We start from the raw sequence: 12,363 nt of genomic DNA on the forward strand, positions 1-12,363 counted from the left end.
AAAGCGCTTCATGTGCAGCACAGTTTTTAGCCGTGGGAAGAACTGCTGCATTTATAAACTGGAAGGAGGTGGCACATTACTAATCACAATGCAAGAAATGGCAACAGAGCCGGATTGATCACACCGACCTTAATACCGGGAGCAATCTTTACATACACAAATGCTAGGAGCAGCTGTGGAGCTGTTGAAAGGTAGGAGAGCCCTGCAGAGGGACCTGACCAGTCTGGATGGGTGGGCAGAGGCCAATGGGATGAGATTTAACAAGGTCAAGTGCAAGGTTCTGCACTTTGGCCACAACAACCCCAAGCAGCACTACAGGCTGGGGACTGAGTGGCTGGAGAGCAGCCAGGAGGAAAGGGACCTGAAGATGAGCCAGCAGTGTGCCCAGGTGGCCAAGAGAGCCAATGGCATCCTGGCCTACATCAGGAGCAGTGTGGCCAGTAGGACAAGGGAGGTTATTCTGCCCCTGTACTCAGCACTGCTCAGGCCACACCTTGAGTGCTGTGTCCAGTTCTGGGCTCCTCAATTCAAGAGAGATGTTGAGGTGCTGGAAGGTGTCCAGAGAAGGGCAACAAAGCTGGTGAGGGGTCCTGGAACACAAACCCTATGAAGAGAGGCTGAGGGAGCTGGGGGTGTGCAGCCTGGAGAAGAGGAGGCTCAGGGGGGACCTCATTGCTGTCTACAACTACCTGAAGGGACGTTGTAGCCAGGTGGGGTTGGTCTCTTCTCCCAGGCAACCAGCAACAGAACAAGGGGACACAGTCTCAAGTTGTGCCAGGAGAGGTCTAGGCTGGATGTTTGGAGGAAGTTCTTCCCAGAGAGAGTGATTGGCATTGGAATGGGCTGCCCAGGGAGGTGGTGGAGGCACCGTCCCTGAAGGTGTTCAAGAAAAGACTGGATGAGGCACTTAGGGCCATGGTCTGGTTGACTGGCTAGGGCTGGGTGCTAGGTTGGACTGGCTGATCTTGGAGGTCTCTTCCAACCTGGCTGAATCTATGATTCTATGATTCTAAGTCAAGTCCATAAGTAATCACTGTGCTTTGTTAGGTGAGATCTGACTCCCCGGGGAGCTCTAGAGGAAGAAAGCATTAACAGTAGCTAAGAGAAAAAGTATTTTCTGGTGACACAAAGTAAAGTTAGTAGGGAAAATAATCCACTGGTAGAAACAACAGATAAATCACTTCATCTGGCAATTAAAACAACCAACCAAACACACACAAAAACAACTAAAATCAAACAAACAAACTTCCTGACGAAATTGAACCTCCTCAGAGCCGAAAAAGAATCCTGCCTGCCATATACTGTTTTACAGAACGTACCTACCATTGTTCACTATCCTTTTGCCCCAGGGCAGCTAAAAGTTTCCTATTAGGAGCAGCAGTCAATAACTACTGAGTACTTCTCCAGAACGGGCTGTGGGTGATCCATTTCCTTTCTACGGGATACATTTTCTGTCGCTTTAGCTAACCTTTCACACATTCAGAGAACAGCAGGAAGTTTCGAGTCAGTTAGAACTCATGGGGAACACAGCACATGAGGGGAAATAAGCAATGTTTCCACGACAAAGCATAAGATGCAGCTGCTGTAAGAGGCTGCTCTCCGAAACGCGGCAGAGAGCCTCTTCCCAACGCTCATTCGCTAGGCTGCTAGAAACCTGCGACAGCACGAAACTAATCACTGTGTCATTACATACTTCCTAGGGAGAGCTGGACATGGTCTGTGCTTGGGGCAACTGGGCTGGTCCCCTTTTTTGTAGTGCTGATACAATCTGTGCGCTCCAGACCGTCTAGGGAGCCTGAAGGGCTCGACCGCTGCGCCTCGCCGGGTCCCGTCGCCTCCTGCCGGAGTCAGCTCGGCCAGAACAGACTGATGGCGGCACACGCCGTTAACTGCTTGCAGCCCAGCCCCGAGCTTCCAAGCCCCCTCCTCCCGCCGGTAGGGCTGCAGAAGAAGCCCGGCGTTTCTCCCTTAAGCGAAGGCGGTAAGCAGGCGAGGCAGCCGCCCGGGCCCGAGCTGGCCGCTCTGCGGCGGCAAGCAGCCCGAGCGCTCCGCCGGCGCGCTCCGCCCCGCAGCGCGTCCCCGCAGCGCGTCCCCGCAGCGCGTCCCCGCAGCGCGTCCCCGCAGCGCGTCCCCGCAGCGCGTCCCCGCAGCGCGTCCCCGCAGCGCGTCCCCGCGGCGAAGGGCTCGGCAAGGCGGCGGCGGGCAGCGCTGCCCCCCAGCGCCGGCACCCTCCCGCATTCTCCACCCGCCTGCCCCTCCGCCTCGCCTCAGCTTGAAGGCAGCTCGGGTGTCACGCCGCGTCTTTCCTGGGGTCATACCTACCGGAACAGGCAGCTCTGTGCTCATAGAGAGCCGTACGTCCATAGATCGCTCTATAGCTTGTCATCATATCCACAGAGATCTGTATTAACTGATCTATTAATACATACAAACCCACACATCTCTATATTTCTATATAGACACAACTACATAAGGAAATATTTACACTTGTCCCACAGAAAAGCACCTTTCTGCACACACAATTCACTGACTCTTTGTTGTTTGAATTGGTATCAGCACAGGACAGACACTACAGCAGTCCCTTTATGGGGGTAAAATGACAAAAAACACTGATAATTCAAACAATGCTCACAGATACAACACGTGAAGGTCCCTAAGCAATGAAGATGGTGTTTTATACCCGCATTTCACTTTCACAGCTTAAAGATAACAGAGGACGTCCTGCTCGGCATGTTCTCTCTCTTCCCCCTCATCCCTGGTGCTCTTCTCTGAATGTTTCAAGATTCTTTTTATTCCTTGCTTGCCATAAGATAGGGATTGACCTTTTATAAACAGAAAGAAAGCCATAATTAGAGCTTGACATTCTCTTTAGTTGGGAATGGTATTCCTGAGTCATTTTCCTTTGTAAAAGTTAGAGGCTCTCTGAAACTGCCCTGCAATGTCTCCTAACAAGTAATTCTGTGACTTCTGCTGACAAGAAGGAAAGTCTACTGCTGGGAAAGGCCTTACACTTTCTGGTCCATAGTCCAGAAAAAATCCCACTGATGATCACAACTTTACAGAAGCACAGAATCATAGAATCAACCAGGTTGGAAGAGACCTCCAAGATCATCCAGTCAAACCTAGCATCCAGCCCATGCCAATCAACTAGGATGGGCACTAAGTACCCCATTCAGTCTTTTATTGAACACCTCCAGGCACGGTGACTCCACCACCTCCCTGGGCAGCTCATTCCAATGCCAATCACTCTCTCTGCCAACAACTTCCTCCTAACATCCATCCTAGACCTTCCCCGCACAACTTGAGACTGTGTCCCCTTGTTCTGTTGCTGGCTGCCTGGGAGAAGAGACCAACCCCACCTGGCTACAGCCTCCCTTCAGGTAGTTGTAGATAGCAGTGAGATCACTCCTGAGCCTCCTCTTCCCCAGGCTAAACAATCCCAGTCACACTGCTGGGAATACAGGCACTTTGGAGTATACAGGTGAAGTTTTCACTCATAGATTAACAGCAATTTAACACTTAATTCTATACCAACTCTGCCAAAATAGAGAGAGGACCACTTCAAAGCCACAGAGAAAAGTGTCTTTTCCCATTTACCCTTCTCCCCGTCACCCTCATCCTACTGTGCATAGTGACTAACTATTACCATTTCCAAAGATGTGACCTAAAGTTAGGGTTTCCTTCACTATATTAAATATAATCTTATGCTCTGCCCAGATCACATTAACTGGAGATTTGCCATTCCTTGGCTAGGCTTCAGCACCTCCAACATAGATGTGCTAGTTTGAAGCAGGCTAGAATGTTTTGGTGAGAGAAAGTAGATAATTGGCTGTGAAAGGAAAACAATGGTTGTGTCTCCTTCCCTCACAGTCTCGCTGAGAGGTATGGGAACAAGAAAGTAAACATTAGATAACACTTTTCGCCATCTTCTCTCTCTGCTTCTGGCTTCAGACTGAGCTACATCTCTCTAACCTCACTGCCACTAACCTTGCTCCTTAACCTCTTGGCTGAACCTCTTTTTCTTCCTAGGATTTGGGGTACGGTTGAGAGGGGCAGGGGGAAGGTGCAGGGGTGGTTGAGAACCCCTCCTGGGGACTCAGGTTTCTGGGAGGGCTGTTGTGCTTCTGTATTACTTTTACTTTGTATATTTCTGTCTATAACTGTATATACTGTAACTATCTGCTTGTATATTGTGCTGCTATAAATAAATAGCTTCATTTATATTCCCAGAGTCCGTCTGAGTTAGCTGGGGTACCTTCTAAAGTGCGGGGGGGTGGGTAACACCCAAACCACTACAATAGAACTGCAACCCCACTGCCTCCACAAGAGAGTTAGCCTGCCAAAATTTCCCCATGGCCTTCAGAAAGCTCTCACACCAGATCTTAAGAATGATTTGCTGAACAATCTGCAACCCTCCTACACCCCCTCTCACAAAAATGAAACTAATCCAAAAGTCTAAATTAAGAACATCAGAATCCATGCATCAATATGTCACAGAAAACAGACACCTAAAAAGAAGTGCTGGAAGAGGAGTAGCACAAGGAATGACTGGAGGCATAACATGGACAAATTAAGCTGTTTCAGAGAGAGAGCAGCATTCTCTGTGAAGAGGCAGAGAAAATGTACTTCTCTTTTAAGCAGGGCAAAGAGCAGCACTTCAGGGATACCTCAAACTTGTTTTCATTGGGAGATGAAATGACAAAACATACGGACGACCGCTTTGAATGTATATGACAGCCTGTACGTTCCTACATCACACGCTGTATTAAAGCAAGGACATGTACCTTTTGTGTTGTTGTGTGAAACACTTTAAAACAAACATGTCAGGGTCAGTGAGCTGCTTTTTTACATACTTTCAAGCATATTTATGAATTTTGACACTGTTCAAATATCTACACCAGAACGTGATGTTTTGAGTTCATCCAGATCAGTACAAAAATGCCCTGGTGAACGTGGTGCCCAAATACAGCAGAAGAATGTTCCTAGCCATGCTGAGAATGCTGGCATACACTGTACTCCCACAAGAAACAGGGATCGACAGAAAGCCTGGCTTTAATACTCTCTTTCTAAAACAAAATCATGTCCTAACATTTTTTGTTATCTGCTTAAGCACATTGAGTACTGCAGTACAATGCAAAAGCACTTAAAATTGAATGGTGCCTCTTTGTTATAGTAACAAAACAAATCCAACTTATCTAAAACAGGACTTGGGGTGTTTTTTTGCTATTAAAGGGCTGCAGCAGTCACCCTAGAGACAGTTACAGTCTGACAGAGTCAGTAAGACAATACCCCAATGCCCTGGACTTTCTTAGGCTAATTTTGGAAATCACTCTCCCGTTCCTCATGCAGCACTTTGCCTTCACATACCCATTTTCTGTCGCAGCTAGCAGCAGTTAATACTTCTAGACAGTCCATCACCCCAGCAGTTGTTTTATTTGGGGTTGGATAGTCCCTATGGAAAATGTGACACTTTAAAGTTAAAAGAAAGAGGGGAAGAAAGAGAGGAACCAAGCAATGAGCGACGCTGCCCTCATGTAAGGCAGCCCTGCTGGTATGGAGATAGATGGACTGGCAGATGTGAAATCAAGGGAGGGGTTCCGGTGATCGCTGAATCATTTCTTCCCTTGTTACAGCTACTGGGCTTTGTGTCAGCAAGGCAATAGTGCATTCAGGCTAGGCTAAAGGCCAGATCCTATTCACTGAAGGGCCCTAATTAGACATGTGATGTCGGGGCAGGGACACGACCTTGCCACATCTAACACAGTAACATTATACCAGAATAAAGGTTATCCACCCCCTAGGGTGAAGAGTGAAAGCACACCCAGGTGCTGCTTTTACAGCTTTAACGGATTTTTACAGTGTGCTTGTCAAGATTTGGTCTGTTCTTTTTTTTTCCTCCGTTGAATTTTCCTAGTTCTACTTTAAAGTGACACAACATAAGATAGTTCCAAGGCCTTCAAGGTAACACACACCCAGGCTTTGCCAAGATTAAACTGGATTGAATTCATAAGTCTCTGGGGTTACTGGATGATAACCAAGGCTGAAAACCCTTTCTGACCTCTTCTCTGTAAGATACCTGAATTCCTCCACATGCACACCCTTCCAGCAACACAGGCAGAGAAAAGGATGGGTAAATGCACTTTGGCCACAACAACCCCATGCAGAGATACAGGCTGGGGTCGGAGTGGCTGGAGAGCAGCCAGACAGAAAGGGATCTGGGGGTGCTGATTGATACCCACCTGAACATGAGCCAGCAGTGTGCCCAGGTGGCAAAGGGGGCCAATGGGATCCTGGCCTGCATCAGGAATGGTGTGGCCAGCAGGAGCAGGGAGGTCATTCTGCCCCTGTACTCTGCACTGGTTAGACCACACCTTGAGTGCTGTGTTCAGTTCTGGGCCCCCCAGTTTAGGAGGGACATTGAGATGCTTGAGCGTGTCCAGAGAAGGGCGACGAGGCTGGGGAGAGGCCTTGAGCACAGCCCTACGAGGAGAGGCTGAGGGAGCTGGGATTGGTTAGCCTGGAGAAGAGGAGGCTCAGGGGTGACCTTATTGCTGTCTACAACTACCTGAGGGGAGGTTGTAGCCAGGAGGAGGTTGCTCTCTTCTCTCAGGTGGCCTGCACCAGAACGAGAGGACACAGCCTCAGGCTGCGCCAGGGGAGGTTTAGACTGGAGGTGAGGAGAAAGTTCTTCACTGAGAGAGTCATTGGACACTGGAATGGGCTGCCCGGGGAGGTGGTGGAGTCGCCGTCCCTGGAGCTGTTCAAGGCAGGATTGGACGTGGCACTTGGTGCCATGGTCTAGCCTTGAGCTCTGTGGTAAAGGGTTGGACTTGATGATCTGTGAGGTCTCTTCCAACCTTGCTGATACTGTGATACAGAAAAAAATAGGTATGTATTCTATGCAGCTTGCACTGATGGCTGGATTTCTTTCAGAAGGACAGGGAGAGTCAGTAACACATGGCTAATAAGCAGAATAGCCACCTCTGACTCTCACCTAAGCACAGGTCCCTACCTCAGGTGCAGCATAAAGCCTGCTACAGCAGGGGTCTGACACTTGGACTCAATGCTGTCCTGAGGGCAGCCTGGTTCTCATCAGGGACAGACACATAAAGGCAAAGTGTGGATGTGTAACTAAAGTTCTTTTCTGCTCAATCGATGTGCCACCCAGCAATAAACCCTGCCAGGCTCCAATAACTCCCCCAGACTTCTTGTGCTACACGAGAAGACCAGATGATGTTGAATAGAATACACATTTGATTAGTTTCTTCCTGCCTGTTCCAAAGTATGCATCTTCTTTCAAGCAATGCATCCAGGAACACAGAATTTCCATTCTCCATTAACAGTAAAGAAAACCCACCTCTGCTGGCAAAATCTTTCAGTGAATTTATGAACTCCTGAGTCTGCATAAACTGGAACTCAACAATAAAGTGCACAAAGGAAAACATAAGCAATGCTTTCTATAAAGCTGTGCATACAAGTCCTCAAGGAAAAGGGAATACTACTGCTTTGAAAAAGCCTGTATCCAAAGCTCAGACTCTGTGAGGAGTCTGCCTGTGTGATTCATGTAGTCCAGGAGAGAGTAACTGAAACAAGCACTGTATATCTTCCGTTTTTTTAATTATGAAGATTACATTTGATATCTGTTTAAATACAGTTATATTTTGCTCTAATTAAGCCAGTGTATCTAAACTTCTCTGTTGTAATGAATTAGTAATTAATATTGCCACAGAGATATCTCTCTCTATATAAATATATCACACTTAATACATTTACTGAGATATGGAGAAAAAAACATGCAGGACCCTCAGCAAGTAAAATCTTGAAGGTAATGGTGTTCAGGCATATTCAGTTAGGTTAAAGATAATATTGCCTTTGAGATTGATATTTTCATGTGAAATGTATCAGTGATTTGGTTGGAGATGAATTGGCTGAGGCAGGAATTACAGTCATTTTTATTTCCCCAAAAGCCACACCCCCAAACTAGATATATAATGGTTCAAGGTTTATTTACAGGTTCTAATTTGTTTGGGAAATCTCCATAGGCTGCTTATGATCAAGCAATTGAGGAAAGTCAGGAAATGGAGAAGGCTAAGCTACAACACAGCTTTACCCCACTTACAAATCAGGCTGAGCAGAGAATTTAAGGGAACAGCAGTCTTTGCTCATGGAGGTGAGGTAGGAGATGATCCCTGATGAATTGCTCTGTCGGCAGCCTCTGAAACTGCAAGCTATATCCACGTGGCTAAAGTCCAAGGTGAGTGGAAAGACCTGCTGAAGTAAAAAACGTCTCAGACACAGCTTCCACGAGTGGGATGATTGTGGGAGCAGTGTTGCCTCAGCAGCACCGGGGAGAGCCAAACTGCTAGCTTGGGCTAGCGAGCAGGAAGTAAGGCTGCAGCGTGGTCCAAGAGAAGCCAGGTCTGGGTGCCGCTGGCAACTCTATCTCACTTGGACCTAAGCACCTGCCAAACTTGCAGGCTCGTTGGGGGAGCAGCATGGCCTGTGCGAGAGTGGTGCTGCAGCAGAACTGCACACAGTGGCACAAAAAAGGAGCCATGCAAGACTGGGAGCAGTCCAAAAGAGGGGATGGTCCAAAACGGGAAGACTGCAAAGCAAACTGTAAGCCTTTACATGGGAACAGCCATGCTTCTTGCCTCACTCTAATATTTCCTAGATAATGTGTCCACTTGCCAGATATATTGTGCACGAGGAATCCAGCCAACCACCAGCCAGCTCCAGCACAGGCCTCCACAAGAGTCAGTACACATGCAGAACAGGCACCTTTTGCTGTTCCCCCTTCAAGCCCGCAAGGAGAGGGGAGGAAAGCAGTTTTTCACCCCCCCATTCACACCTCCAGAGACAGGGAGGAAGGAGAAGAAGGAATTTGGAGTGCCCCCCAGCAATCACATTAACTCAAAAAATCCATTCCTCCTGGATTATTACTGCTCTTAACATACAGAATACTACAAACTTCAGGATTTAAAGTTTTGCTACTTACAACTTCAGACAGTCTCATCTCAGCGTTTAGCACAGATGGAACAGGACAAATACACAGCATGCACAGACAACTTGAACAAAGCAAACTAATTAAAACCTACAGTAAGTCTTCTATGCCATATCATATCACTACTGTAAGTACTAGCTACTGATTCGACTACACCACAAAGTCCATTGTCTAAAAAACAAAACTTTGTGACTACTTTTGTACTTTTACTATCAACTCGTTTTGTAGGCAATCTTAGTACTGCCCTTTCTTTCCTCGTTTTGCTAGTATAGCTCTATGTTCATAAGCTATTGTCCTGGAAGGCTAATAGGCCTATTAGATGTCCTGGCTTGCCTCACCCTTCTGCTGATTGGGGGGAGCAAGAGTGGGAGGAAAACAAAGGCTTAGGCCACTCCCAAAGTGATAAACAGGTGTTTAGGTACTTGTTGTCTTGCTTAAATAAGGTCGAGCGAGTCCTGGTTTCACCTAATGTGGTCAGTTTTACAAATGCCCTTTTGATTGGTGAATCTCTGTGGCCAGAAGAGCCATTGCACTCAGGCAAAGAATACAAATTGAGCTAAGTTGCAAGCAGTTGAGCTGCTTCTGCCTGACTGCCCTTGGACAACATGTTCTGCTCTGCCTCATGCTTCAGAGCAACTTAGCCCAAAGCTGGAGGTGGGTAGATTCAGACTGGACATGAGGAAGAAGCTCTTCATCATGAGAGTAGCGAGACCCTGGAATGGGTTGCCCAGGGAGGTGGTTGAGGCCCCATGCCTGGAGATGTTTAAGGCCAGGCTGGATGAGGCTCTGGCAAACCTGGTCTAGGGTAGGGTGTCTCTGCCCTTGGCAGGGGGGTTGGAACTAGATGATCCTTGTGGTCCCTTCCAACCCTGACTGATCCTGTGATGTTTTGGGTTTGAACTACCTGGCAACTTAAGTGTCTCAAGTTTCCCAGGAGAAGGCATTTAAGTGCCTCACAATGTGGTAAGAAGTGCCACCAATATCACACTCTCTGCACATCTGCAAGAGATCCTGCCTGCACCTCTGCAAACCTCCATGCCAATAGGACCTGGGATCAGGTCAGAGATTGTCTGCCTCTCCCATCACCCTGAGAAAATCTAGAAGCCTTTCAAGTGCTGAGAAGTTCCAACACTGCCACAAAGGAGCCAGAAGCTATCTTGAAACTTCTACTTCACCTCTGTGAGTAGAACAATCCTTTCCCTAGGACTCCTACCATCGTGGAAATAACATCATACTTGATTCCTTTCATTGCAAATCCTTCTAAAATCTGTCTAAAGGGTGCAAGAGCTCTGGAGTAGCTATGTGGGTCAGGGAGCTGTTGTGAAGGGGTTTGTCTGGGTTTGGGGGAATGTGAGGCTGAATTTAAAAGGGTTTAAATAATTTGATATTATATACACAAGGAATTCCCCCTTCCCCAAACTATATACAGCTAACCTACACAAGTCCTTGGTATGCAGTGGTGAAATTACTTTACAGAATGTCTTATTTACAGCAAAAAACCAGAAATTTAGCAGAGGCTTTAGAAAGGCTTGGATAGAGAGAGTCACAGTATCACAGTATCATCAGGGTTGGAAGAGACCTCACAGATCATCAAGTCCAACCCTTTACCACAGAGCTCAAGGCCAGACCATGGCACCAAGTGCCACGTCCAACCTTGCCTTGAAGTGCCCCAGGGACGGCAACTCCACCACCTCCCCGGGCAGCCCATTCCAGTGTCCAATGACTCTCTCAGTGAAGAACTTTCTCCTCACCTCCAGTCTAAACCTCCCCTGGCGCAGCCTGAGGCTGTGTCCTCTTGTTCTGGTGCTGGCCACCTGAGAGAAGAGAGCAACCTCCTCCTGGCCACAACCACCCCTCAGGTAGTTGTAGACAGCAATAAGGTCTCCCCTGAGCCTCCTCTTCTCCAGGCTAACCAATCCCAGCTCCCTCAGCCTCTCCTCATAGGGCTGTGCTCAAGGTCTCTCCCCAGCCTCGTCGCCCTTCTCTGGACACACTCAAGCATCTCAATGTCCCTCCTAAACTGGGGGGCCCAGAACTGAACACAGCACTCAAGGTGCAGTTACTCACTGGCTGGAGTCAGTCTCAATAATCCCAGATATGTGCGGCACAGCCACGCTGTTGACCCTCGTGGGTCTGAATAGTTCAGTTAGGGATTATTGGGGTGTGCTGTCTGAAGGCTCCTTGGGCACGATCGAGCTGGGAATGGCAGGCTGGGGCGGCAGCTGGCCAGGAGCACCTTGGCCAGTTTGCCTGGGCTGGTGCGAGGTGCCGTGGGCTGGAATCATGCAGCGGCGGTGGTCCCCAAAAGCAGCAAAGCGGCTAGAAGCAGTAGGTGGAAGAGAGTGGCAGGAGAGAGGTGGCAGGAACACTGAATTGTCCCTTTTATGAGGTCTGACCCCGAGATTGATGGTCCTTGGCCACAATTCTGTCCAATAAGGACCTGGCAGCAGGCAAAACATATCAAATAAGGTGAAATCCAGGGGTCCGGTACCCCCAAATATGGAGGGGGCTCAGGCGGATCCCCACCCTAGGCAGTGAGCTTACACAACGTGTTTGCTTCAACCTTCAAGCAGGCCAGGCCAGACTTGAAGGCACCAGGCTCGTTGTGCTCCTTTGTCCCCCTTAACTTGTTTACCCCAAGCTTGGGCAGGGTAACACCTTTCGGGGGGACAACATGTCCCGACATGAAGAGATTTGTAAACACAGCCATCTGGGGCCTGTGCCACCCTCCACCACAGGAGCAAGAAAGGCTGGTTTGTTCAAGCTGGTGGTGACTTCAAGCTCTTCCTCTGTTGAGTTTTCAGTTGAATACATGAAATTAATTTCAGTTCATCCATAGGTGGGCACTTTTTGCCATTGGAATGGGCTGCCCAGGAAGGAGGTGGAGTTGCTGTCCCTGGAGGTATTCAAGAAAAGAGTGGATGAGGCACTTAGTGCCGCAGTCTAGTTGGTTGGACAAGGCTGGGTGCTAGGTTGGACTGGATGATCTTGGAGGTCTCTTCCAACCTGGTTGATTCTATGATTCCTGGCTACCTATTTGTAAGTGGAGCAAAGCCATTTTGTGGCTAAACTTTTCCAAATTCTCTGCTTTTCCTAAATGAATGAATTGTCCATAAGCATCCTTGTAAAGATTTTCCTGACTGAATTGGAACCCAAATTTAACTAATTGGTATATAGTTGTGGGTGAGGTCTTCTGGAAATAAAACTAACTACATATTTTATAATTCCTGCCTTGTTAATGGCCCCAATTAAATCATTTACGGCACAGCGACTGCAGGGTAATGTAATTGTGGAGATTCCTTATAAGAAAAGATGCATTATCACAGGAGTTGATTTAATCTGGGTGCAGATAATCACAG

General features: G+C 48.0%; 1 protein-coding gene and 1 long non-coding RNA gene across 4 annotated transcripts in view; one reads left to right on the forward strand and one right to left on the reverse strand.

Moving 5' to 3' along the window:
* Nucleotides 1–7,936: 7,936 nt before the first annotated feature.
* On the reverse strand, nucleotides 7,937–9,340 carry LOC135189161 (uncharacterized). Its single transcript, XR_010307941.1, has 2 exons — nucleotides 8,999–9,340; nucleotides 7,937–8,271 (listed from the first exon to the last, which is right to left on the reverse strand). It is a non-coding gene; the product is annotated as an uncharacterized LOC135189161 (long non-coding RNA).
* SCAF8 (SR-related CTD associated factor 8) overlaps nucleotides 8,175–12,363 on the forward strand; it is a 250,222-nt gene continuing 246,033 nt past the window's right edge. For all 3 annotated transcript variants that reach the window (XM_064169206.1, XM_064169208.1, XM_064169209.1), the window contains exon 1: nucleotides 8,175–8,254. The gene's annotated coding sequence lies outside the window, so the exon portion shown is untranslated. The remainder of the gene's footprint in view (nucleotides 8,255–12,363) is intronic.

The sequence above is a fragment of the Pogoniulus pusillus genome, chromosome 31 (assembly GCF_015220805.1).
Source record: "Pogoniulus pusillus isolate bPogPus1 chromosome 31, bPogPus1.pri, whole genome shotgun sequence".
NCBI classification, from domain to species: domain Eukaryota; kingdom Metazoa; phylum Chordata; class Aves; order Piciformes; family Lybiidae; genus Pogoniulus; species Pogoniulus pusillus.